The sequence below is a fragment of the Sus scrofa genome, chromosome 12 (genome assembly GCF_054392235.1).
Source record: "Sus scrofa isolate SSC_HxYL_T2T_F1_AM1 chromosome 12, Sscrofa_HxYL_maternal_Yorkshire_Landrace_v2.0, whole genome shotgun sequence".
Lineage (NCBI taxonomy): Eukaryota > Metazoa > Chordata > Mammalia > Artiodactyla > Suidae > Sus > Sus scrofa.
Window position 1 is genome coordinate 2,808,043 of NC_139394.1, and position 24,076 is coordinate 2,832,118.

The following is a 24,076-nucleotide window of genomic DNA, read 5'->3' on the forward strand; positions in this document are numbered from 1 at the left end:
ATTACTCTTTTGTAGAAGATACAATTGTATAGTAGGAAAATCTAAGAGAATCAATGAAAAACTACTCCAGTCAGTCAAATTTCAGAACCTGCATTTTAACAAGATGTTTGGGTGCTTCGTATGGACCTTAAAGTTCCCATATTATTCAGCAGAAAACAGGTCTAGAGGAAAATGGAACTGCCCTGCTTGTGTTGGTATCTATTTCTCTCGAAAAGCTACCCTTACCAGTTATCCTTAGTTAGCCCATATTCTAGACAGCCACCCAGGGAGGATCAGCATATGCAAAAGTGTGCTGGAAAACTCTAGAATGGAGCTCTCCAATATGATAGCCATGAGCTGCAGGTAACTGTTTAAATAAAAGTAACTATTCAGTTGCTTAGTTGCACTTGCCACATTTCAAGTGCTCAGTAGCCATGTGTGGCTAGTGGCTATCATATTGGAGGGCACAGGTATAGAATATTCCCCTCCTCCCGGAAAGTTTTAGTGGACAGCACTGATCTAGCAAATACCAAGTGCTCAGTTCTGAGAACTTTTGTGTTGCAGCGTCATCTTCTCAGTACTCTGGGTTCTGGCTCCATCTGCTTCCTTTTAAGTCCACAGAGTGTCATCCACCCACCTCTCCAAGGATCCGGCCATCCATCCACATAGTCTTTCAGTCACTTCTCAGATGAGATTGGCCTGTGGTGCTGCTCCAATAAAAATCTGTTGAATACGTGATGGCGTGAAGGCTCTGCCACGAGCTGGCTGCTGGACGTACATGTCCATGCTTCCCTGTCATATGCATGTGGACTTCCATTTGGAACTTTCTCCCCTGCTCTCTGGGATCCTGTTCTAATGTATTAGTTTAGCATAACTTGCACCATATCCACTCAGTTCCATCAATCCTCCCTTCCATGCTGGTTCATGAGCTGACTCCTGTGGAAGAGGTCTGGCTCCATGCACCTGCCCTTTTTATGAGAGTTTGTCCTACTGCTTAAGCTTTCATGGTGATGTTTCTGGGTGTAGGAGTGCCCTTTGACCCTCTTGTTTTCCTGGACCCAGACATTTCATTCCAGGCCCCCTGTGCCTGACCTCTCACACATGTGGGATATTCAGTTTCATAAGCCTGATCAGGCCCTGGATGGGGGTGGCTTGTCTCTGACCCATTTTTCCAGTGTAGATTTTTCCTAGTATAGACCCAAGAAGGTAGAAAAAGAAGGATTTGAGACGGGAGACAGGAGAGCTCTCATCAGGTGCCCAGCAGGGATGGTCTATGTGCCTATGCTGCCCTGGAGGTTGGTTTTCCACAGTTTGGGGAGTTTTTTCTTTCTTTCTTTCTCTCTCTCTCTCTCTTTCTTTCTTCCTTCCTTCCTTCCTTCCTTTCTTTTGTATGTGTCTTCTTCCCAGAACACTGGGCCTTTTTAGATAAACTGCTTCATCTGTCATGTCTCTGAGCCTGGAGAATTCTTACTTTTTATGATGATTCAACTCTTCTTGTTTTAAAGTTAGCTCTGCCAGGCAGAGGCTTGTGCCCACAGCTGTGGGGCCTTCTCAGCTGTGATCTGGGGCCACATGGTGGAAGAATGTTCATGTTGTCCCTCTCCTTTCCTCTCCCTCCTGAGGTACAGGCATGTGAAGTGAGGGGAGGAATCTTCTCTCCTTTCTCTGTCCCATCCTCTCCTGGGAGCTCCCTTCCCCCAGCGCCATAGAAAAGAACTGCTGGGCCCTCTTCATTTCCTTGGGGTGCCCCCCTCAAAGCCTCCCTCTGGGTTGGAGGCCAGAGTCACTGCCCTGTCTCAACACAGACACAAGCGTTCCATGATCTCCTTAAAGAGTCTTCTGGTTAACCTGACTCTGGTGTCAAATAGATCATTCGCCAGTCTCCGCAGAAACCCGAGCTCTGCCTGCCTCGGAGCTGCAGTTGGCTGTAACTTTATCAAGCTGCACCCCTGCCTGTCTCTGGAGGAAAAGGAGGGACCATCTGCTCTTTCCTGGAGGTGGCAAGGCTCCTTCAGTCTTGGAGGAGTGGGCACCAGCCAGCTCAGTGGCTGTGCTTCTCTATCGCTGGCTCCCACCTGAAGGCCAAGCCCTGTCCCCTCTCATGTCTTTCCAGAGCCTCCATTATGACTTTAATTAACTGATTAATTGGTTTATTTATATATTTATTTTGGGCCGCACCCATGGCTTATGGAAGTTCCCAGGCCAGGGACTGAATCAGAGCCTCAGCTGTGACTTATGCTGCAGTTATGACAACACCAGATCCTTTAACCCACTGCACTGGGCTGGGGATTGAACCCTCGCCTCTGCAGTGACCCAAGCTGCTGCAGTTGTATTCTTAACCCCCTGGGTCATAATGAGAACTCCCAGGACTTTTAAAATGAGTTCCTGTCTGGTAGAACCTAGAGACCCTGATGAAGTCCTGAGATGTTTGTTTTCTCTTGCTCCCCTGCAGCCTTTCCCTAGCCCCCGTGGAAGGCAGGCATCTGTTCTGATCTGGGCCAAGGGACCTCAGTCAGTGGCATCTCCCCATTCTGAGCCTCAGTTTCTCCATCTGTGAAACAGCAGTACTAGTTGCACCACGTCATGCCTGGAGGAAAGGAAGAAATGAGATAATGCAGAGGGAGAGCTCCTATAGTCACCTGTCATTCCTGCAGCAATGGTGATTGTCCCCTGTAGACTAATGAGAGCTCATGCTAGCTCACAGGGTTTTTATGAGGATAAAATGAAATGCCACGAGGAAGCATTCCTATATTCATTTCACAATATTTATCGAGCACCTACTGCGTGGCGTAGGCACAGGGGCTGAAGAGATGCTCAAAGATGTATGAAAATTACAGATGTGAGCAGGCTGTATCCTTAGGCCTAGAGGGGTTCTGTGGAGGGACAGTGGGGTTCCACGCCAAAGAAGCTGGGTGTCCCCTACTTCACAAAGGAGGGTGGAGGTCCAGGGAGGTGAAGGGCCTTGTCAGGGCCCCATAAGCCTGGGGTGGGGGGCAGGTCCTAGCAGGCTCTTCTCCAGGAGCTGGTGCTGCTTAACGGGTGCATTTCTTTTGGATGGTCTGACCACCATCCTGGACATATCTGTGGCCCGAGGGGTGGTGACAGAGCCATGTCACAGGGCTTCATCAGCCCTTCAGAGGGGGAGGGGTATCATCATTGTCCCCCACCAGGCAAGATGCTTGCTTGGATTTCTGAGATCCAGTATTCTCAGATGCAAGCTGGTCCCTCTTCTCTGGGAGAGTGTGGGAGAGAGAGAGGGGAGCAGTAGATGAAGGCAGGCCTAAGGTATGTCCTTGGGAGTGAGCAGCCTCAGGCCCAGGACCCAGCAATATGGCTGCATCTGGACTGCCGAGGGAATGACACCTGCTTTGAGCCAGCCTCGATCTTCTGGGGCAGATTCCTGGGGCTCAGTGGGAGCTGGGAGCACCCCGTGTGCTCTCCTTCCTGTGCAGCAGCCATGGCCCGCTCCATCATGCACCTTGGTTTCAGTTCAGCTGCCAGCCCTGCACAAGACTCTGCCTGGGAATTTGATTTTTCCATATGATTTGAACATAGGCAAAGGGATGCCCTGAGTAGCTTAGGCCGTTTAGACCAGAGTGAGTGAGGGGGAAGCTGATTTTCCTCCAGGGTCATGGGAGGCAGCTACCCCATGGTCGGGTCTCCAGGAATGAATTGTCGGCCAAGAGGAGTTTCAGAAAAGATCAGGGTCCTCCACAGCACGTCAGGGGTCGTCGGGTGCTTGGAACTGATGCGCGTGAGTGTGCTGGGTGCGGCCAAGCACTGAGGCCTGCTTTATGGGGGCTCCATGGTAGTCCTCCCCCCCCCCCAGCCTCCCGGGAGCCTCCTGTCCCATCTCTCCTTTGCCTTCCTCTGAGGGCCTCATGCACACAGTCTGTGCTAGACAAGCAGCTGCTGGCTGAATCAAAGGACATCTCTCTCTTTCACCGGGTGGAAGTTTTCTGAAAATGCAGCGTATGCATTTCCTGCCTATGCCCCAGGTTTGTTTGGGCAAGAGGATCCCCATTCTGAGGAGAGGGGATGAGAGAGCTTGTCTGGAGACTTGCTCCCGGGGGTCCCACGCCTGGTCCTCCCCTAGCTGCCTCCTCCCAACAGCAGATTTTTAGTAGAAAAGAGAAAAGGAGTGACATGAGCCCTTGAGATATTTTAACCTTTGAGCCACTGGGCAGCAGGAATGCTTCCTGTTCCACCGTCGTTCTGTGCTGTTCTCTATCACGGCAGCAGTTTGCCTGTAAGGGTCTCCCTGGTGGGAGGACAGCGCCTAGAATCCAGCTTCCACCCTCAGCCCTGAGTGGGATGCCTGCCATGGAGACCTCAACCATGAGGACAGGGCGGCCGGGAGTGCCAGCAGGTGGGAGGGATTTGAGGGATGCCCTGATTTTGGTGCATCTGCGTGGATAAGCCATTAGTCATCCCTCTTTGGAAAGCTTGTTCTTTGGGTGCTGGGAAAGGCTTGGAGCAAAGATGGGAGGAGCTCAGAGTGCAGACAGACTATACTAGCAGTTGTGGGACCCTGGTGACAACGTTTCACCTGATGGAGCCTGTTTGTTCATAGGTGTGGCTGCAAAGGGGAGACACCGTAAGACACTCAGTAGGTCCTCTGTAAACATGCTTTCTCAGGGCTGAGTCCCTCTGCTTTGGGGAAAGCAGCCTGGGGTTAGGGCTTTTTCTTGCCTTCCTTAGAACTCTCAGCGATGGGTTCACATGCTCGTGGCTCAGCAGTGGAGGCAGGTGGGAATGTAGGTCTGGGAAGATAAGGACCCCCTGAGATCCAGACCACAGCTGTGACCTTCCTGGACTCACTTGTGGCCTCTGGAAGATGATTTGCCTTAAATATGTCGTTATGCACATTTGTAAATTGTAACCCACTCATTTGGGATTTATCTAAGCTGTAACATGATGGGTTGGCATGTAGTGTACCCTCAGGTGCACACACACAGCTGTGCGGGAATAATCAAGGGGGAGCCCTCCCCACCCACGAAGACCCTCCAAAGACAGCTCAGTACACTGGGGGAGGGGGGCCCGAGCGCCTGTGGCGGGACGGAATGGACTCTCAGCGACAGCTGGGTGTGGGTGTCTGGACCAGGGCGGTGAGGACACAGGGCAGCTGAGCACACACGGAAGACAGAGGAGACAGAACCGCAGTCTCAACGTTGAGGCTGAATTGGATAATGAAAGTGGATTAGACAGTGTCTCCTGGGGAAAATTATGGATTTCCTTCTTGCTTTCCTGGGAGCGTTTGGAAGGGAAGGCAGGCATTGAGCCTTCTAGCGCTTGGCTGGCTGGAAGGACATGGGAGCCCTGATTCCCTCTGTGGCCTAGAGGCTGAGGTGGTGGGAGTGGGGAGAAGAGCAAAGGGTAGGCTGCAGTCTCAGGATGGCTCCTGGCGCTGGCTTGGCCCTTCTGGGGGCTGGACTCCTTTGTCCTTCCCATCACGGCCAGGTTCCAGTGGTGCGGCTCTTGGCCTCCTGGCCCAAACCCAAACATGACCCTTCTGCTTGTTCCATTAGATGTGCTGCTTTGCAGGGAGAAGAGCGAGGATGAGGGCAGGGGAAACTGGGACCGCAGATGCTGCTTCCTGGCGCTGAATTCTGATACCTTCTCCCCACATGAACGCTATGGGAGCACTGGGAGCCTATGCTCGCACCTCTGTGGACTTTCTTGCTTTCTTTTTAAAAATAAGAAATATCAAAGATGATTTCAGCAGTGGAGATGAGAAGGCAGAGCAGCCCTCATCCGCTCCCTCCCTGCGTTCCCACCCCCCAGGACTCGTTACTGTTTTTCTAGAACAAGAAGGAAAGAGTTTTATTTGTAGGAGACTTTTTTTTTTGCCCTTAATGATGTGGTGGGTGGCAGTGGTAGCATGTTTTTATTTTATGTTATTTTTTTATCCCTTGCTGCTTTGGGGGAGGGTGACAGTGTTTGAGTTTGGGGTGCAGTGTGTGGGGGAAGGCGTTCTCTTGGAGAGGAGCAGTGTGAGCAGATGTTACACCCCCGTGTCTAGAAGGTGGGGGGACTTGGAGGACGGCGTTGCTTGTGGGTGGAGAAGGACCCGATTATGTAAGAGCATCGAGGGGGTGGCTCGGGGACACAGAGCCTGAGGATGAAGGCAGACACCCGTCCTTGGGCCCTAAAGGAAAGTGGCTAGGGGCCTGGGCCATGTTGGGGCGGGCGTGGTGCTCACAGATGATTTTCAGGGTGCCAGGTCGGCAGGGCAGGCGAGGGGCCTGGAGGGTGGAGGAACTCCAGCAGGAGGAGCAAACTTCTTGGAGCTTGGAGAGGACCGGTTCTTTCTCTGCTCTTTGCCTCCTCTTCTCGTCTCTTTGTTCCTGCTCCTCTTTCTCCACATCAGTTTCCTGGCGACTGAGGAGACAAACCTCCTCATTTCCCACATTTCCTCGAGGCCTCCTTCCCCTGGCACCATCTTCAGCACATGAGGACAGAGCAGAACATGGCCTAAGCCCTACAGCATCCCAAGGACTGAGGCTGTCCTTTTCTCTTATACAGGTAGGGCCCTGTCTGACCCATGAGGAAGGACAAAAATCTGAGGAGGTGATGTTGGAAGAGTGAGCAGCCAGGGTTGGGTCCAGCCACGGGCGTGGCTTCCTTAAACCTGCTCATGGGGCTACTCACTGTGAGGATGACAACCAGGCCCTTGTGGACCCGACTTCAACCTTAGCAGGTAGGAAGGAGCACCTCCCATCGATGCTGTGGGTGGAGGTCAGGGCTTGGACCCCCCGTTTGAGTCCCTCTGTCCCAGTGTCCTCAGCAACTTCTCGGTGCTCCAGCTACCCTTGCTCCTCCCTTCTGCAAACACTGACCGTGTCTCTGCTGGTCGGCCAGTTGCTCTGCATTTTCACTGCGCAGGAGCCAGGATTCACGCCGTGCCCTGCAACTCCAGCTCTCTGCTCTGATGAGCCGACGGGCTTGGCACCTAAGACCGTGAGGCTGGCATGAACTTGGCATGCCTCATCTTCGCAGCACGTTTTATCTTGGTTGGTTGGTATTTATCTGTTTGCTTGGTTTTTAACCCCCTTGGAACCCCTGGGAAAAAAGGTAATGTGGAGATGCGAGGGTCTTGGTTTTTGCCTCATACTGAGGAGCCGGAGGTGGCCCAAAGCAAGAAATAGGGGAGTCCGGCACCTGTTTGGTTCTGAACGGATTCTCTTTGTCAGGAGGGGAAATTCTGCCCTCAGAGGTTGATAAATGTTGACGTTTCGTCTCCTTGATGGTTGTTGACTCACTGTGTGATTTTGCAGCAGTCCTGACGAAGCCTCTGTTCTCGATGGGAAGTCGCAATGATGACAGGGCTTGCTTCTCAGAGCTATGCAGAGAATGCAGCAATGTGTCACTCGCAAAATTCTTTGCGCCTGACACAGAATATGCTTGAGGAGTCTTGCAGGGTGGTGATTTTTCATTATGGTCTCATGGCGGTTTTGGAAAATCGCTAATTGTGAAGGTTGTAAGTGTGACTGTCTGAGCACTGGGCATATTTCCCTGCACCACTCGGTAGCCACATGATGCTCCACGGTTGCCTTTTAGGCTTGGGTAGTTTATAAGTGGGACGGTTGTGACATGAAGGACCTCTGTGCCTGCCTTGCCCGAGAGGAAGGTCATCAGCCAGTGGCTGGTCCAGGTGGAAATGGGCTGTGGGCGTAAAATGCACACCGATTTCAAAGACACAGCACACTGACAGAGCAGGTGAACCATCTCATTAGTAATTTCTCACCTGGATTACATACTGACATGATAATATTTTGGATATATTGGGTTACATAAAATATATTATTAAAATCATTTCACTTGGTTTAAAAGAAAGTTTTTTTTTTTTTTTTTTTTTTTTTTTTTTTTTTTTTTTGGCTGCCCGGTGGCATATGGAGTTACCAGGCCAGGGATCAGATCCAAGCTGCAGTTCCAACCTATATCACAGCTGCGGCAGCTCCAGATCTTTAACCCACAGTGCTTGGCTGGGGATCGAACCTGCATCCTGGCACTAGAGATGCTGCTGAGTCTGTTGTGCCACAGTGCGAACTCCTTTTTTTCGAAGTTTTAATGTGGCTGCTAGAAGATGTGATGACCCATGTGGCTGGCATGATATTTCTGCGGGGTAGGCTGGTGTAAGCCTTGCTCCTGCGAGGATGAGCCGGATCCCTTCTGATCTTTTGGAGCCTTGGTATCCTTATTTCTGAAGGAGAGTCCCCTGGAAGATGCCCTAGGACTGACATTCCTGGGGTTGATGACCTCATCCTGACCCTTGTTGACAGCACCAGGGAGCCCTTCACAAATCTGAAAAGGGCACCTCAGGGAATCAGAAGCACTGCCTTTGAGAGAGGTCCGGAGTCTGGCTAACTCCAAGTTTGTCCCAGCTACGCACCACTGGAGTTTTCGGGAAACACCCTCCAGCTTTGTAAATATGCATTAAAAAAATAAAAATAAATCTATTATTCTGTCAACCTTCACAACAACCGAGCTTACACAACGCCTCTCATGTTGAGGTCCTGGAGCTTTGCGTGGTAAACAATGCGCCAGGGAAAAAAGTCTTCACACGCGGAGAGTTTGGAGGCAGCAGAGAATATGCTTTCCTCTCTGGAAAAAGAAATGCTAAGGTGAAGGCCAGGCAGCCAGTGCGTGGGGAGCCTAGAGGAGACCCTGTGGGCATGGAGGTGCCACTTCTGCCCCCAGAGCTGGGGCTGTGCAAGCATCGCGTAACCCTGATGTGGGAGCAGAAGAGCCAAGAGGAACTTCTGGAAAGGAGGGAAGGAAGGTTAGTGATGAGAACCAGAAGGGCTAAGACAACCTGGAGCTTTTCTGCTGAAGCTACTGCACTGAGGTCATCTCTGGAGCTCTGAAGAACTGGCCCCTGGGCCGGGGGCTCTGGGGCAGACGTCGTGCTGACTGTGTGTAGAACTGCAGCGTCTTCCAGTCTCGGGGAAAACCCGCTTCCCTCCAACCTTCCAGGCCTTGGTCACCCAGGACACCAAGAGCAGAGCTGTTGCCTGCAGGGGCCGTGCGGACCCGGAGTCTGTGAGCCCCGTGCACTCAGAGCGGGAGGCTTGTCGGACGTCCCTCTTATTTTTATTTTCCATTTTTGACATTGTCCTTCAGTTCCTCCTCCACACTACCCGTTAAGCTGTTAAATCACTCCATTTATTTAGTGCGAGTGTTTCTGAGAGCTCATTTTTATCTTGGTGAAAACCAGGCTTGCTCATGGGCACATAATGAAATTGCATAAATATACCCTTAGCTTGGAATCTAATTTATTTTTCCTGTTCATTATGGGGTAGAAGGCCATTATGAAATGTATAACTTTTTTTTTTTCCAGTGCTGGAATTGAAAGGCTGGGGCTTAGGCTCTTTTTATTCTGATGATTTCGTCCTGATTCAATTTAAAGCTGGTTAGAGCTCAAATACTGGAGCGTAATTGACAAAGATCAGTGTGGGTTGTAATGCTAATGTCGCGTCTGGGCTTCCGCAGCAACTACACACGACGGACAGCGGGTTAAGCAGTGATTCTAGCAGAGGATACCTGATCCTGCAGAACCACGTGGGCCTCATAGAGAGGGCAAGGATTTCCCCATGGCTGGTGGTCACATTCTCCGGCTTTGGGCAAGGATGGGTGAATGACACACTTGAATAGGAAGGCTGAGGACACGCCTGACCTTAAACTCAGAAAGGCTTAGAAATCCCTTCAAGAGCATCCAGCCAACCTCTGCTTGTACAGGTGCAGAGTTTGAGCAGCCTGCAACCTGGCCAGGGTTGCCCTGGCTCCAAACTCCTTATCCTCAGTCCTGGGTCTCCTTACTGTAACAGCAAGTGAATAATGTGGAGTAAGAAGCAAATATAGCTTGGGAAGCAATTCTGTATGAGGTTTGTGCATTGTGTTCAGCTCTGGGAAAGAGGCGGGTGGAAGGCACACCTGGCAGCTGCCCGAAATGCCCACCATGGCTAAGAAATTGGGGGTGATCCTGCAGAGCTATGGCCCTGAAACTGGACAGCACATGCCTTAAAGATGGGGCACCATCTTCCCTCCAGGGCGTACCACGTCCTCCATCAGTTGGTCTCCCCCAGTTTGCTGACTGCCTTCCTGGCACTGCCAGACTAGGGCACAAAGTGGGAAAGGCCTGGATGCTGCTCTAGGAGCTTCGATGTGAAATCCTGACTCTCAAATAGCAACCGTGCCCAACATCAGCTTGTGTGAGTCAGAGCTGGGCCAAGTCAGAGAATGTTCTCCTGGAGGTGACATGTGATGATCAAAACATGTGAGTGTGGGGTTCCCATTGTTGTGGTGCAGTGGAGTAATGATCTGGCTTGTCTCTCTGGAGATGCCAGCTCAATCCCCAGCCCTGAGCAGTGGGTTAAGGACCCAGTGTTGCTTCAGCTGAAGCATAGGTTGCAGCGCCAGCTCGGATTCGATCCCTGGCCCAGGAACTTCCGAAAGCCACAGCTGCGGCCAAAAAAGGAAAAGGCCAAAACCAAAACCAAAACAACCACAAAGAAAACCCTAAACATGTGAATGTGCATGAATGTGATTGCTGGGAGAAAAAAGTGTCATCATGACTGTTTTGGGTTTCCATGGGGAGCTGGAGGAAGCAGATTTTTTTTTTGCTTCACAAGCCACCTTTTTATTTTCCTTTTTACAATTGATAAACCAGTATTGATACATTCTTTTTAACTAAAGTCCACAGTTTGCATTAGAGTTCATTCTTTGTGTTTTTCAGTCTGTAGGCTTTGACAAATGCATAATGTCATGTATTCACCATTATAATATCATAAAGAATAAATTCCCCCCCCCAAAAGTCCCCATGCTTCATCCATTTGTCCTTCCCTCCTCTCCAGCCCCTGTCAACCAATGGTCTTTTTACTCTCTCCAGTTTGCCTTTTCCAGAATATCACGTAGGTGGAAACGTATAGTTGGAGGAAACAGATTTAAATTGAAGTTACAGAGATCTTCCTTTTCCCTCCCCCTGTAACTAGGGTTGTCAGATAAAACCTGGGATGTTCAGTTAAATTTGAATTTCAGATGAACAACAAAGAATTTTTTTTGCTTAAGTACGTGCCAAATATTGCACGGGATATACTTATTTTTTTAGATGTTGTTTATCTGAAATTCAGACTTAATATGGGTGTCCTTTGTTTTTATTTGCTAAATCTGGTGACTCCGCCTGTAATAGCAGGGGAGGTAGAAAGGCTTCATTTCAAAATCATTTCCTTAATCACTTAAAATACGTAGTCGCACGAATTATTAAAAGAACCTCTTATTGTATTAGTTCTTCTAAGACAGAAGCATCTAAGTGAAATGATTAGTCTCCTTTGCTCCTTCCTAAATCCAGCTCTGGGATGACCTCAGATTTCTACTAATAGTTGGAAGTGTCCCCTCTCCAAATCGCCCCTTTGTTCATACTGACCCACTCATGTGCATATGCACATATGTAGTTTTTACGTGATGTGCTACTTTCTGCTTTTTTGGAGAAAGTCACGAAAGTAGAATTATTGGGGCCAAGGGTATGTATATCTTAAATTTTAATAACTACAGCTGGATTGCTTTACAATGTTGGAAGTATTTACAGATCTCTTCATACCACGTGGGAATCCTTTATCCTACTGGTATCAGTAATATTATTTCTTAAAATATTTGCAAGTCTAAGGGTACAAAATATCACTTTAATTTACATTTCCTCAGTTCTAGGAAGGTTGAGTGTCTTTTTCTGTGTTTACTGTTCATTTTCATTTGATTTCTGTGAACTATCTGCTCATGTACTTTGTCTATATTTCCATGCAATCTTTTAAAAATTTATTTCAGGGTGCTCTTTACATATGGGCCATTCTCAGACTTTGCCTACTACATGCAGTCTTGGCATTGCCGCTGGATTGGCTCTTATCAAGCCATCCCCTGATCATGAAGCCTTAGACCCGAACTTCTCATAGTGGTGACCTTCTGGGTCTAATGGCCATTGTAGACCTCCAGCCCTACATGGATGCCTGGGGCCTGCCAATCCTGCCTGAAATTCCTTCCTTTAAGGCAACCGCATGTGGTTCAAGAGCCTCAGTTAGCGCTTTGCTGCCTTGGTGCTGCCCCAAAGACAAGGACTGGCCTGAAGGGCTTTTGGAACCCCACCCACCTTTGTTATCCTACTTTCTCTGCACCTGCAGAAAATCTGCTCCAGAGGAGGGAACTGGGCCTGGGGGGAGTTAGCAGCACTGCACAGCAGGAGGAGAGACGAAGAGTCTCCAGCTCCCCAACTCCACTTCAGCCATTCACTCATTCATTTCTTCCTCAAGACTTTGTCAAGCTCCAGGCACACACAGAGACCTGGCCCTGCTGGGAGCTGTCAGCCTCTGAGAGAGGAGCCATCACACGATCACACAGATTTTGACCATAGACCTAGCTGGGACCAGCTCTTCTTCCATCTGTCTCCCATGTCGGGGGCGGGGGGTGGGGGGTGGGCTTGTGTTTTTAGACTAGGGGAATCGCAGCCCCCATAGTCCGACTCAGGGTAAGGGCCTGTCCCCTTCCCACCCACCTCCTCAGCCAGGATCCAGAGTCCCAAGCACAGAGGCCTTGCTGTGAGCCTACCCTCTCCAGCACCCCCAGTTTTGTGCCTGCAGCACCCCATGCATGTTTGGGAGAAGCATCTCCTTGGGGGCTGTTGGTTTCCTTGGGGCACTTGTGGTCAGTTCTGTGTCTTGCTTTAGGAGAGACAGTGGCCACTGGGGCTGGCTCAGCTGGGGGGTGCAGGGGTACACACCCATGACACAGGTGGGCTCTTGAGGCCACCAGGAGCCTTGGAAGGCCAGGCTGGGTGGGGGTGAGCCTGCTGCCATGTTCTACTTATTCATGGGCCTGTCGTGTGGAGGAGGAAGTAGGTTTGTCCCTTTGTGTTCAATGGCAGAAAAAGGGTACGTGGGTGCAGGCTCTAGGGAGACAGAATCTGGTTCTGAGGGATGTGAGCATGAGCAGGACTCAGAAGGCTGTGAGGACACCGTCCTGGGACCTGGAGCAGAGGCTGGGTGGCATGCGGGCAATGAGTAGGTGTGAGGAGAGGCCCCTGCACTGGTGTGGTGATTAGTATGATGGGGGTTCTGGGGTCAAATTGCCAGGCCAGGGGGATGATATGTTTTCCTCCCTGGCCCCCTGAGGGGCTGCTTAATCCTAGCCATGAATCAAAAGAGGGAGGGTGAGGAGAGAGGGTCCCTTGGTGTGTAGGGAGCTGTGGAGGGAGGCACCATGCAGGTGGACCCACAGTGGCTACCGCTCGTGGGCAGAGGGTGTTGGGGTCTTTGAGTGGCCTGCATGGGGGAAATCGGCTCCTTCCCCAGAAGCTGGCTTGTGACAGGGGGGTCAACTTCTCCTCATAGAAGTAGGGTCCCTCCCACTACCTGGCGGACCAATCCAGGTAGTGGACTCTTAGAATCCTTTGGACTCTTTCAATCCCACTTCTTGGAGGAAACAGCAACCAGTGGCCCCCAAATGCAGATGGCTGACCCCTCAGGCCTCCTGGGCCCCAGCATAGGACATTCCTATGTCAGAATGGTCATGCCCCACCCAGGTGACTTTGTCCTTGGGAGCTGGCCATGAAGCTGACCTATAAGCCCAGGAACCCCAGAGGGGAATCTGGGCAGCTTTCTGCCCTCTGGGTCACCTGTGGACCTGGCATGTTGGGTGTGGCCTAAGGCTATGGGCAGAGGGTAAAGGTATGGTGAGAGTGGAGGCAGCATCTTGGGGTGATGTTTCCAGATGGCAGGCAGGGCAGAGCTCTGCTGGGGAGAGGGCTGCGCTGGAGACTGGCAATCAGGGTCTCCCTGCCCTCCCCCTTCTTCCCATTGACGGAGGCTTGGTGCATGTGCCAACCCTCCCACCCCCTCCAGCAAGGCTGGAAAGAGTGAGGCCCAGCCTGACCCCAGGCTGAGCGCTTGGACCGTGGGAGACCCTGTGCTCTTAGCTGTGACCAGTTGTGGTTGATGAGACAAAGGGATTATCTTCCAGTGGGGAGGGTCAGCTTCTTAGTGAATAGCTCTTAGCTTCTAAGAGAGGCTTCAGGACATTGCTACGGATATACTGCAGCCATTCTGCTCCCAGCCCGATGGGAGTGTACAGAGCAGGCAGGGGGCAAACCCTGTGTCCTTGTGACACAGAGAGGTGCTGACTCACCCAGCCCTGCAACCAGCCCTGGCCTGGACTTCCCATCACGTGGGATACTTCAGGTACCAAGAGGCCCCTGAAGCTGTATCTCCTGGGACCAGCACCCTGAGTTCTGAGCGCAGTTCTCCCTGGGTCCAGCCTCTGAGGCCCTTGTTACAGTGACTCCCACCTGGGCAGAGATCCTCCATCTTTATTTCATATATGGCAGGTTGGCATTTCCCTAAAGGAGCATCCTTAAAGTGCACAGAAAGGTAAATAATAAACTAGAAGCCCCCATGATGCTTTACAAGTGCAGATTTTTGCTCCCAAGGACATTGCTGTAGGGTAACAGTGGGTCAGCCAGTTGCCCTTGGTTCTGCTCTAGGACAGTCTTGTCCTTGGATTTTCAACCAAGCTGTGGGGACCAACGGTAGAAACAGCCGCTGGCTGGTTTCTAAGCTGGACCTGGGGTGGGGGGTTCTCAGCCTTTCTAGCACCCGAGCTTGTCCTGCTCTGGAGAGAGCCTGAGTCTCTGTGGAGCTGTTCTCAGGACCTCAGGCTCTGATCCTCCAGGAGGAACCCCGTGCTCTTTGCCCCATGACTTTTCTGGGTCTTCTCTGACCCTGTAGAAGCCTCTTTGCCCTTCTTGGATTGGCCCATGCAAGCCCCCCATGTTCTCAGTTCATTCCCCCTGTTCTGCTGGGCAGGAAAAGAAGGCTGCAGATGTGGTGAAGCCATTGTGGGAGGGAGCTTGGGAGCTCTGCCCAAGCCTTGTCCCATTAGCAGCCCTGTGGGGATGTTCTCAAGCTCTTTGCACTTCATCTGTCATCACGTGAAACAGTAGACCCCAGCCTGAGCTCCCATTTCTTATTTGAGGGACGTGCCGCCTTCTTGGCAGAGCAGGTGTGAATCTTGCGCCACTCTCCCTGGATTCAGATCCCTCACTCCTCCCACCTCCATATGTGCCCCCGTGGGTCTCTCCTTGGGGAAATGGCTTGCCAAAGTCCAAATGACTGCAGTCTTACCGTCCTGAACTACCCTAGTCATCTTACTTGAGGTCTTCGTCGGCTTTGGCTGCCACAAAAGACCACAGACAGGGTGGCTTCAGCAGCAGCAATTTATTTCTCAGAATTCTGGAGGCTGGAAATCCAGTATCAAGGTGCTGGTGTGGTCAGGTTCTGGCGAGGCCCTCTTTCCAGCATGCAGACTGCTACCTTCTTGCTGCGTCCTCACGTGGTGGGGAGAGGGCTCTGGTATCCCTTCTTATTAGGGAACTAATCCCACGGGGGTGGGGCCCTTGTGACCTCATCTAACCCTGATCACCTCCCAGAGACTCCACCTCCAGATAGCATCACATTGAGGGCTAGGAGTCAACATATGAATTTTGAGGGGATACAACATTCAGTCCATGACATCTGCAGTGAGAGGACATCACGTCACCTCTTCGGAGCTATGACGTTTCCTTCTGAAGATGTCACCAGCCGAGGGGAGTCCTCTCTCTCTTTTTGAGTTGAGATCAAGTGTGGAAGTCTTCATAGTTAGAGTTATAAAGGTCACCAGTAAAACCTTTGCATTATTGCTTGGAACTGATCACCTTTCACAGGCACACCTCCACCCCAGTCTCCTTCATCCACTAACAAGTCCTTCGTCGTCCACCGTAGCCTTTGCCCACACGCACGTGCACACTCACAGACATGACCACATATTGCTGGAAATTACTCTATACTGTTGCTGCTCAGAACTACGGGGATCATGCATTAGGCAGACCAGAGGTCTTTGGATGCTCAGACCTGGCTGTTTTCAGTAAGAGAAGATCTTGGCGAAAGGGGCTCTCTTTTGAGTGTCTTGTCTTCAATTCTATATGGTAGAATTTGGACTAAAGAAAAAATTTTTAAAAATCACATTTTTCTGTAATTCACATAACTGATTTGTTGACAAAGGATGTTTTTCTATTAATGCTTAACTGTAATGTCCTGTAGTGTGAAACTTTCTTCTCCTGTTTTCAGTTGTCCTGTTAGTAGTCTTTGGCTAGTTCTGCCATTAAAAAATGATGTTGTGGAAGAATACTTCGAGATTTGGTATGAGACGTAGTTAAATGGAAACAAAGTTATGAAATGGAATGTACAGTATGATCCCACTTAGGACCAAAAATACATATTCTATGCATAGGAAAGTCTGGGAGGGTATGCATGCTCAAAATGTTAACAGGAGTTATTTCGGGGCAGTGGGATTGTGGGTTATTTTTAATTTTCTTCTTTTTGCATATGTGTAGTTTCTAAATTTTCTGCAGTGAATATGTATTACTTTTATAATAAGGACAAAATTATAACCACAGATCTTGCCAAAGGTTGCTCAGACTCCATGACCAGAGGGGGCCCAGGTCCCCCTTCCTGCGCCGTACAGCTTCCATGGTCAGCCCAGGGTCCCCAGGGGCCACACACCAAAATCTTCCCTCCCACACCCCTGGGGCCCTGGATTGGGCAGAGATGCAGTTTTTCCTTAATATTGAAGTGACCTGGAGACCCCTCTTTGACAGATGGATTTATCACCACCCACCTTGACCGGCCTTTGGTCCTCTTTTCTATCCGTGAGCCAGTGAGTGTGCTGGGGGCATGGCCAGGCAAGTCCAGGGGCATGGTCAGGGTGTGGCCTGGGAGGATTTCTGAGGCTTGGAGTCTGCTGCTGGAGAAGGGCTTGGATCCCAGTGCCCACTTGGAGCTGGAGAGAATGGAGAGCTCAGCCTGCCCCTTCCTGGGGTGGTCCTAGGAGAGAGACAAAGGGCAGAGGCTTTGTGGTAGAGAAGGTCAAACCCCAGCTCCCCTGCCACCTAGCTCTTAGTCAACTCTCTGAGCCTCCGCTTCCTTCATCAACAAAGTAAGGCTGATGTTGTGAAAATGAGATGAGGTAGCAGGGTCAAGTACTTTGGGTGGAGCTGGAAATAAGGCGGGTACCAAGCCCACACCCACACTCCTTCTCTCCTTTAAGGAGTGTGTAATCCAGTTAGAGACGCCCTGCCCTGGTGTAAGCCGGCAGTGTCCACTGGGGACTTCTGCAGGTCAGTGGCCATTCAGCTCCAGACTGCCCAGAGCTATTTCAGTAGGAATCACTTGTTCCTTAAACACATGTGTGTGCCCACACACACACCTTTTTCATGGCCACCTAACAAAAGAGAGCCATGGAGTAGGAATTGGTTCCAGTGGCCTTGTGTCCTTGGAATCTGCTGTGCAAGTGATTCAACAATAGCTACTCCCGGACAGGGCCACAAGGTCATGGCCATGTGCCCTGAACACCCTCTCCAGCACTGTCAAGGCAGAGGACAGAGGCCAGAGCCTGACGATTGATTACCCCTGGCTTCTCTGTCCTGGAGAGTGGCTGCAGGAACAGGGGAGGCTCCCTACTCTGAAGGCGTGAGCCTGCATCACTAGCCCAGGTCCCCTTCCTCTCGTCTGACCTCCCACATGTAGTGTACTGCCCAGCAGGTTGGCCTTGGACTTTGGATCTCTTCACTTCTCCCTGCCTCCTCAGGCACCAGCATCACTGTCAGCCTCCCTGCCTGCAGTCTTGATGCTTCTGTCCGGCAGTGAGAGACATCTTCCCACACTGCAGGGCTGCTCAAGCTGGCCCCTGCCTCACCCACTCTTTGCCAGCCAAGGGCTCTGCACAGTCCAGCCTGGCTTTGCTGAAGGCCGCACCACGCTGCCTTCAGGGCCAGCTCTTGGTGGAAGTTACAGTCTACCTCCCCCACTCCCTTCCCCTCCTGTGCAGTGCTCACTCAGATCTGTCACGTGGCAGAGGCCCCCTTATGATGTCCTGGGGAAGCAAGGGAGAGGTGTGAGGGTGGTTCTGGGGACACCTCCCTGAAAGAGGTCAAGTGAGGTCTAAAGAGACGCTGAGGTATGTGCCATCTGCCCCACTTCCTGGGGACCTGAGCTGACACAGCAAAATCTGGACACGAGCATTCCGATCGCAGGAGGACCCCCTCTGGTTGCGGCCCCCTCTTGAATTGGTATTTGCTCAAGCCCATCACTGGCTGTCGTTGTTTGTGTGCGTGGAGGGATCTGGTCCGGCGAGCAGCTGGCCAGGAGGGAAGTGTTTCTGAGATGGTGGTGAATCACTGTGAACATGATTGGATTTACAAAAATTGGTTTGACACAAATTTTCAGGAATCCATCTGGGCTCCATGAGAGGTAGAGCTATTCCCTTTTCTAGATTCCCAGGAAGCTTATGTTCTGGGGAAACTGGGTGTATTTGCTGCCAAAAGGGGTTTTATTTTTAGCCAAATGTGAGAAGGGGAAGGGGGGCCCTGAGGTGGGGGCTGAGGTGCCCTGCGTGGGGATGTGCTGGTGGGAATAGTGGTGAGGGGGCAGCCCTCAGGGTGAGAGTTGGGACCTGGCCTCAGAGGCTCTGCTACCTTTTTCCTTTTGGAAAAGACATTCCCTTCTGCAAGTGCCTCCGTGGGCTGGGATGTGATGGTGTGGCCATGAATAGATTTTTCTGCCTCCTCCCCCCACTCTGTGCGCTAAGATGAATACCAAAAGCTACCAGCCATCACGAGTTCTAAATTTACAGGGTGCTTGTCCTTCACTGGTTGCTTAAAAGTGAAGCTGCCTCAGATGATGAGGATGCTAAAGCTGGAGGAGCATGGCAGCCGCCAGCTTCCCAGGCCCCACCTGCTGGTCTGTGCCAACCTCTTCTGCACACGGTGGCCTCCTCGCCCCACCTGGGGCCTCCTTGGCAGGGCAGTGAGCAGAGGTTGCAGGGAAGGGTGGGCTTGCAGCAGGAGCCTTCTCCCCTGCATGCAGGCATAGTCTGTGTAGGATCTGGGGACTTGGCAAGGACAGTGATGCTTCTCTGTGCTGCGCCTTCCAGGAGGGAGCCTGAGCCAGCCTCACCTCCAGAGCCAGCCAAATCTTGGGCCTGGTGGAGCCCCTGGACTGCATGGGCAATGCCCAGGAGTGCCTGGAGGGCATAAGCAGGCACCAGCCTGTCACCCCTGCCGCATACAACTCAAAGAGCTCCACTAGCAAACCTTGAGCTGCTTGAAATCCACTGCTGAAAATGGACCCTTTAAAAATGCAAATGCCCTTTGGAGGAGGTGTGTGCCCCACCCTCCTGCCCCCTACCGAGTTCCCAGAGGTCCATCCTCTGTGCGCCCTCAGCATTCGGCACATACCTCCCAGTTCAGTAACGATGATCAGATGATCCGTATGGGCTTTATCACGGTTCTCCTCGCCCTGCTGTGGCGCCACGAAGGCTGGGACAGTCTCACTGGCTCCGAAGCCCCTCGGCCTATACCAGCCCACACCCATGGGTGGATTGAGTGAATGAACCAGGGGCAGACCACCATCCACCCTGGTTTCTCCTGGACTGGCTTGCAGGGCTGGCTTGCCTCCTGGTGCTGAATTTCTCTGATGGATTTCAGCATAACTTCAAAATAAAATACTGTCAACTCAGCCCCAGGTGAGTAATTGCTGGGCATGGGCTGAGGCACGATGATGGAGATGGCATGATTCTGGCCCATAGTATCTCACACACTCGTGGGGCGTGGATAAGTGCGGTGGTGGGAGGGGCGTGTTCATCCACAGAGAGCTGAGGTCCAGGGCAGTGAGAGAAGGTGAGGAACATGACATTTCGCATAAGCTACCCACTCGCCATCCCTGAAACACAGGTGCAAAGACTCGTCCCAACCCTCCTTGCAGATGGGCGGGTCGATGGAGGTGCATGTGGGCAGGAGAATGATGTGGGATTCAGCGAATAGACCTAGGCAGGCTCGGTGGATGGGGCCATTGGACCCCCGGCCAAGAAGCCCTTGGAGCAGGGTCCCTGGGCTTGGCGTGGATCAGTCACCCTGGTGAGCCTGCTGGACAATCAACTGCAGAAGAAAGCTTCTCCTTAGGTTTGATTTTGCCCCCAAATATTCTGGTCACTTGGATTTTTAACTTTACTCTGGGATCCTCTTAGTTTGGGCCTCCTGTCCTGAATCACATCAGAAATACTCTGCCCCTTCATGGCATGTTCCGTTCTCTGAAAGCACAGCTTTAAGACCAAGTAACAGTGCAAGTGCCTCACCCTAGCTTGGCCTCCCCAAAGCTCACAGAGTGCCTTCGCTTTGCCAACATCGAGCTTCTCCCCCAGGGCAGGTAGGGGGAGAGCGCTGTTGGAGGTTCCTCCATGGGGAGTACACTCAGTGTCTGTGCATCCCATTAAAAATCCGCCATCCACGCTTTGTGTTAATTCAAACCAGCTCCCATAGAGTTGAATGTTCTGGACTAGGGCTCCGCAAACTTGTCCTGTCCATGGCCAGGTAGTTAGTATTTTAGGGCTAGGCAGTCTTAGTCACAACGACTTAATTTGGCTGTCAGCTTGATAGCCACCAAAGATAATACACAAATGAGTGCATTGGGCTCTGTTCCAATAACTTCGTAATCAGTGAGCTGGGTTTGGCCCCAGACTTGGTTTGCTGACCTGTGGAGAGCTTCCCAGGATGCCTGGAAGCTTTCAGGCCCATCTTTCTCCCTTTGGAGGACGAAAGGCTCTTCTTCCTTTTCTCCCTCCTACCTCCATGCTTGCCCTGAGCTCCCTTGACTGGCAACGCCCCGGATGTTTCCCAGTGTCACCTCCTGTGCCATGCCTGCAGGTCTAGCCCACTGCCTTTAGAGGGTCCCTTCTCTTGCACAGACTTGCATCTGCTACCCGGCTCTGCTGCTGGTTGCTTCCCCATGACCCCTCCACCAGCCTCTGCACTTCAGGACTGGCCAGCTCCCACGCTGGGTGCCTTTTGGTCGCCAGCTGCCCCACCTCAACTTCAGCTCCCCCCTTCTTTGTATGAACCCCACTAGGTACCCTTCTCTCTGGGACACGTGGAGCTGGTTTTGGGGGTGTTTAAAAAAAAAAACAAAAAAAACACCATAGGTTCTAAGTGACTACCGTCTTCCCTGAATGCCTGGCTTCACAACTCTTACTGAAAGTCAGACTTTGCTTCCTGACTGTCAGGCCCCAAGCCCACCTGTGAGCCTGGTAATGGATGTGGTGGCGGGGGAGGGAGTGGAGAAGGAAGGGTGAGCCTTTGTTGGGCTTTGCAGCATCTTGTCAAAGCAAAAAGAGAATGAGCTTTTTTTCCCCCTAACCTTTTTTTGGGAAGTAACTGTAGACTCGCAGGAAGTTAAAAAATCAGTGCAAAGTCCTAGGTACCCTTCACTGGGGTGAAAGTGCGGTTTTGATGGTAAGAGAATCCTTTGGGCACTGAAAGAGGCCTTGGAATAAATCGTATGGAGTTGGTGCTGAGGGATGTTTTCCTGCCCCACCTGTACCCCTCACTGAGTTCCCTGGGGGGCAGTTTCTTAGCCCTCCTGCCTTCTTTCTCTCAGGTCGTTTTTGAGCATCTACCCCAAGGCCCTGAAGCAGGGGCTGGGGCACAGCAGGCAGTGTAAATAAACACTGCCACTGCCTCAGTTACGCCCGCACCCGGGAAGTCGAAGGTGGGAAGGAGAGGCACTTGGAAGGGCTGTGATGGGGCGGCGTCGGCAGGGCCCTGCTCCTCCGCGACCTCGGGGGGGGGGGGGGATCTTTCCTGGCCTCTTCTGGCTTCTGGTGGAGGGAGCAGCCCTCCTCCTTTCTCAGCTTGTAGCTGCATCGCTCCAGCCTCTGCCTTCGTCACCGCATGGCCTTCTCCCTTTCTGTGTCCTCTCGCTTCGTCTAAGGACACTCACGATATTGGTTAAATGCCTACCCTACTCCAGTATGACCTCATCTTAACTTACATCTCATTACAGCTGCAAAGACCCTGTTTTCAAATAAGCTCACGCTGAGAGGTCCCAGGGGTTAGGACTTCAACAGCTGTTTTGAAGAGGGGGATGCAGTTCAACCCACGGCAAACACTGACCGAACAGAAAGAAAGAGAGGCCAGTGTTCCACATGCTGCTCTGCTGGGACCCTGCTGGCCCGTCTCCCTTCTTCTCAGAGCCCCTCCTGGCTTGTTTTAATGAGGTGCTGCCTGACAGCAGATTCACCGAGAGGCAGTAACAGGCGCACTCTTCTATTATTGTGGCTGCCAGCACTCCAGGACCAACTGGGTTTACAAAAATAAAGTTGTATCATCTGCTGCATATACTGCATCCCCTAAAACAGGTTATTAAGGGGAAGTGGGGAATATCGGAAGCAGATGGAGGAGTCTTTGATTTGCATAAGGTGCCATTTGCATGGCTCAGAAGCCTCCATGGAGAGAATAATGTATAGAAATACACATACGTAAGCCCTTACGTTTCCCTGGTTGGGAAACAGAGGCACACTGATCATCCACAAAAATAGATGTGAGCAAGACTGGGCTGGAGGGAGGGGGAGGCGGGGGGAGAGCTTAACAAGCAAACCTAGTGCCCAGCACAGAACTCCTGGCACAGCTGTGGGGCTGCCCTCCTTCCAGCTTCTTTTCCAGTGCTGCGATTTCAGAGCTGATGGATTTTATACGTGCAAAGGCAGGATGCCGTTTCTGAAAGACCTGGCTTTTTTCCTCTCTCCCAGAAGGGCACTTGGTTACAAAAAAAGAAAGACAAGAAAAAGAAGAGCACAGTTGCCAGCAAGCTGGCTTGACGATCCCTGCAGACAGGAGGTGGTGCGAGCTTTCGGAGTCCCCGGTGCTGAAGAGGGGTAGTCCTGTGCCCAGAAAACAGCCAAGAGTGAGGGGAGCAGAGAGTGGTCTCGCCAGGAGAGGAGAGGGTAGGCTCAGGGTGGCGATACCTGATCTTGGGATCAGCTACTGGTTGGGGGGGAGCTGGCAGGTACCCTGTGGGTTTGCCACCTGTGGGATCCTTCTGTGTCCTTGCCCCTCTCCATCCTCAGCCTCGCCGGCTGCAGAGCTAAGAGGAGGAGGGGCTGAGCTGGTGTCACACGGTGGTTTTGTTTTACACCCTCTCAAGTGCTTGGTTCTCTCCCCGATGAAGGAGTCAGAGGAAGATGGGAGATGGTTCCCTGTCTGCACAGGACCCCCTACAGAGAACAAGACAGGCCTAGTTCATCTGTGCCATCATCCTTTAATTGCATGTGCCAGGGCCACAGAATTGAGGGCCAGTGTCCATTTCATGTCCAGCCACCAGGACGTGGTTTAACCAGAACTGCCCCTACGTCCCACTCGCCTTTGACTTGTCAGTCTGACCGTTCTGAACTTTCTGCCCATCAGACATCTCTTGTTTTATGAGCTGCTTCACTGGTGGGGCTGGAAGCCACTCCTTGGCTGGGCATGTAGGCCACTCTTCTGCCATCACTCTCTGTTAGTGCCTGTTGATGAGGGAGGTGGTGCCTTGACTAACTCCCTGGTGCTTAAGACTGTGGCAAAGGTGACAAAAGGTATGGCTAATGGTCAGGGTCACTTCTCCTTTGGGAAGGAAACCACTTGGCTCAATGCCACAGTCCAGTTGCATAGACGAGGCCAGCCTCTTCACAGGCTGTGTGAGTGCTGCCCACTGGTCCATTGACTGAGGCAGTGGCTGTGGGGCTGTGCCCGTAGTGGTGTTGCTGTTGCTGGGAAGATGCTGCCCAGTGCCCTCGCTTCTGGGCACTCCCTGGGTCTGTGAGTGCAAGTGACACCTGCCTCTTCCTGGCAAGAGGGTGAGCCCTGGCGGGCAGTCTCTTTCCTGGCTCTCATCCCTCCTCCCTCGGCTGTGGCTAAGACACCAGGGTGACTATGGAGCCCTGACTTGGAAACAGCTGTGGCCCCGTGTCCCTGCGTGGAGGCTGGGCTTTGAGTTGAGGCTGCCTGAGGGGTGCTGGGGTGTAAGGGCATGTGTGCAGCAGTTGGCTTGTCCTGGTGAGTCCAGCCACTTTCCCTGTGCTTTTCTGTCAGGCTGGAGGCCAGCCACTTCCATTCTGGGTGGGTGACATCCCTGGCATTTTGCCAGTTATTCCGAGATTGTGTCCAATTTATAAATAAAAATGAATTTTCGTGCCTTTTGACTTGAAATTTATACAA

General features: G+C 51.8%; 1 protein-coding gene and 1 non-coding gene across 2 annotated transcripts in view; one reads left to right on the forward strand and one right to left on the reverse strand.

Moving 5' to 3' along the window:
- RBFOX3 (RNA binding fox-1 homolog 3) overlaps positions 1-24,076 on the forward strand; it is a 429,284-nt gene that overhangs the window by 50,205 nt on the left and 355,003 nt on the right.
- Positions 15,849-15,928, reverse strand: LOC146397981 (small nucleolar RNA U2-19). Its single transcript, XR_014822137.1, has one exon. It is a non-coding gene; the product is annotated as a small nucleolar RNA U2-19 (small nucleolar RNA).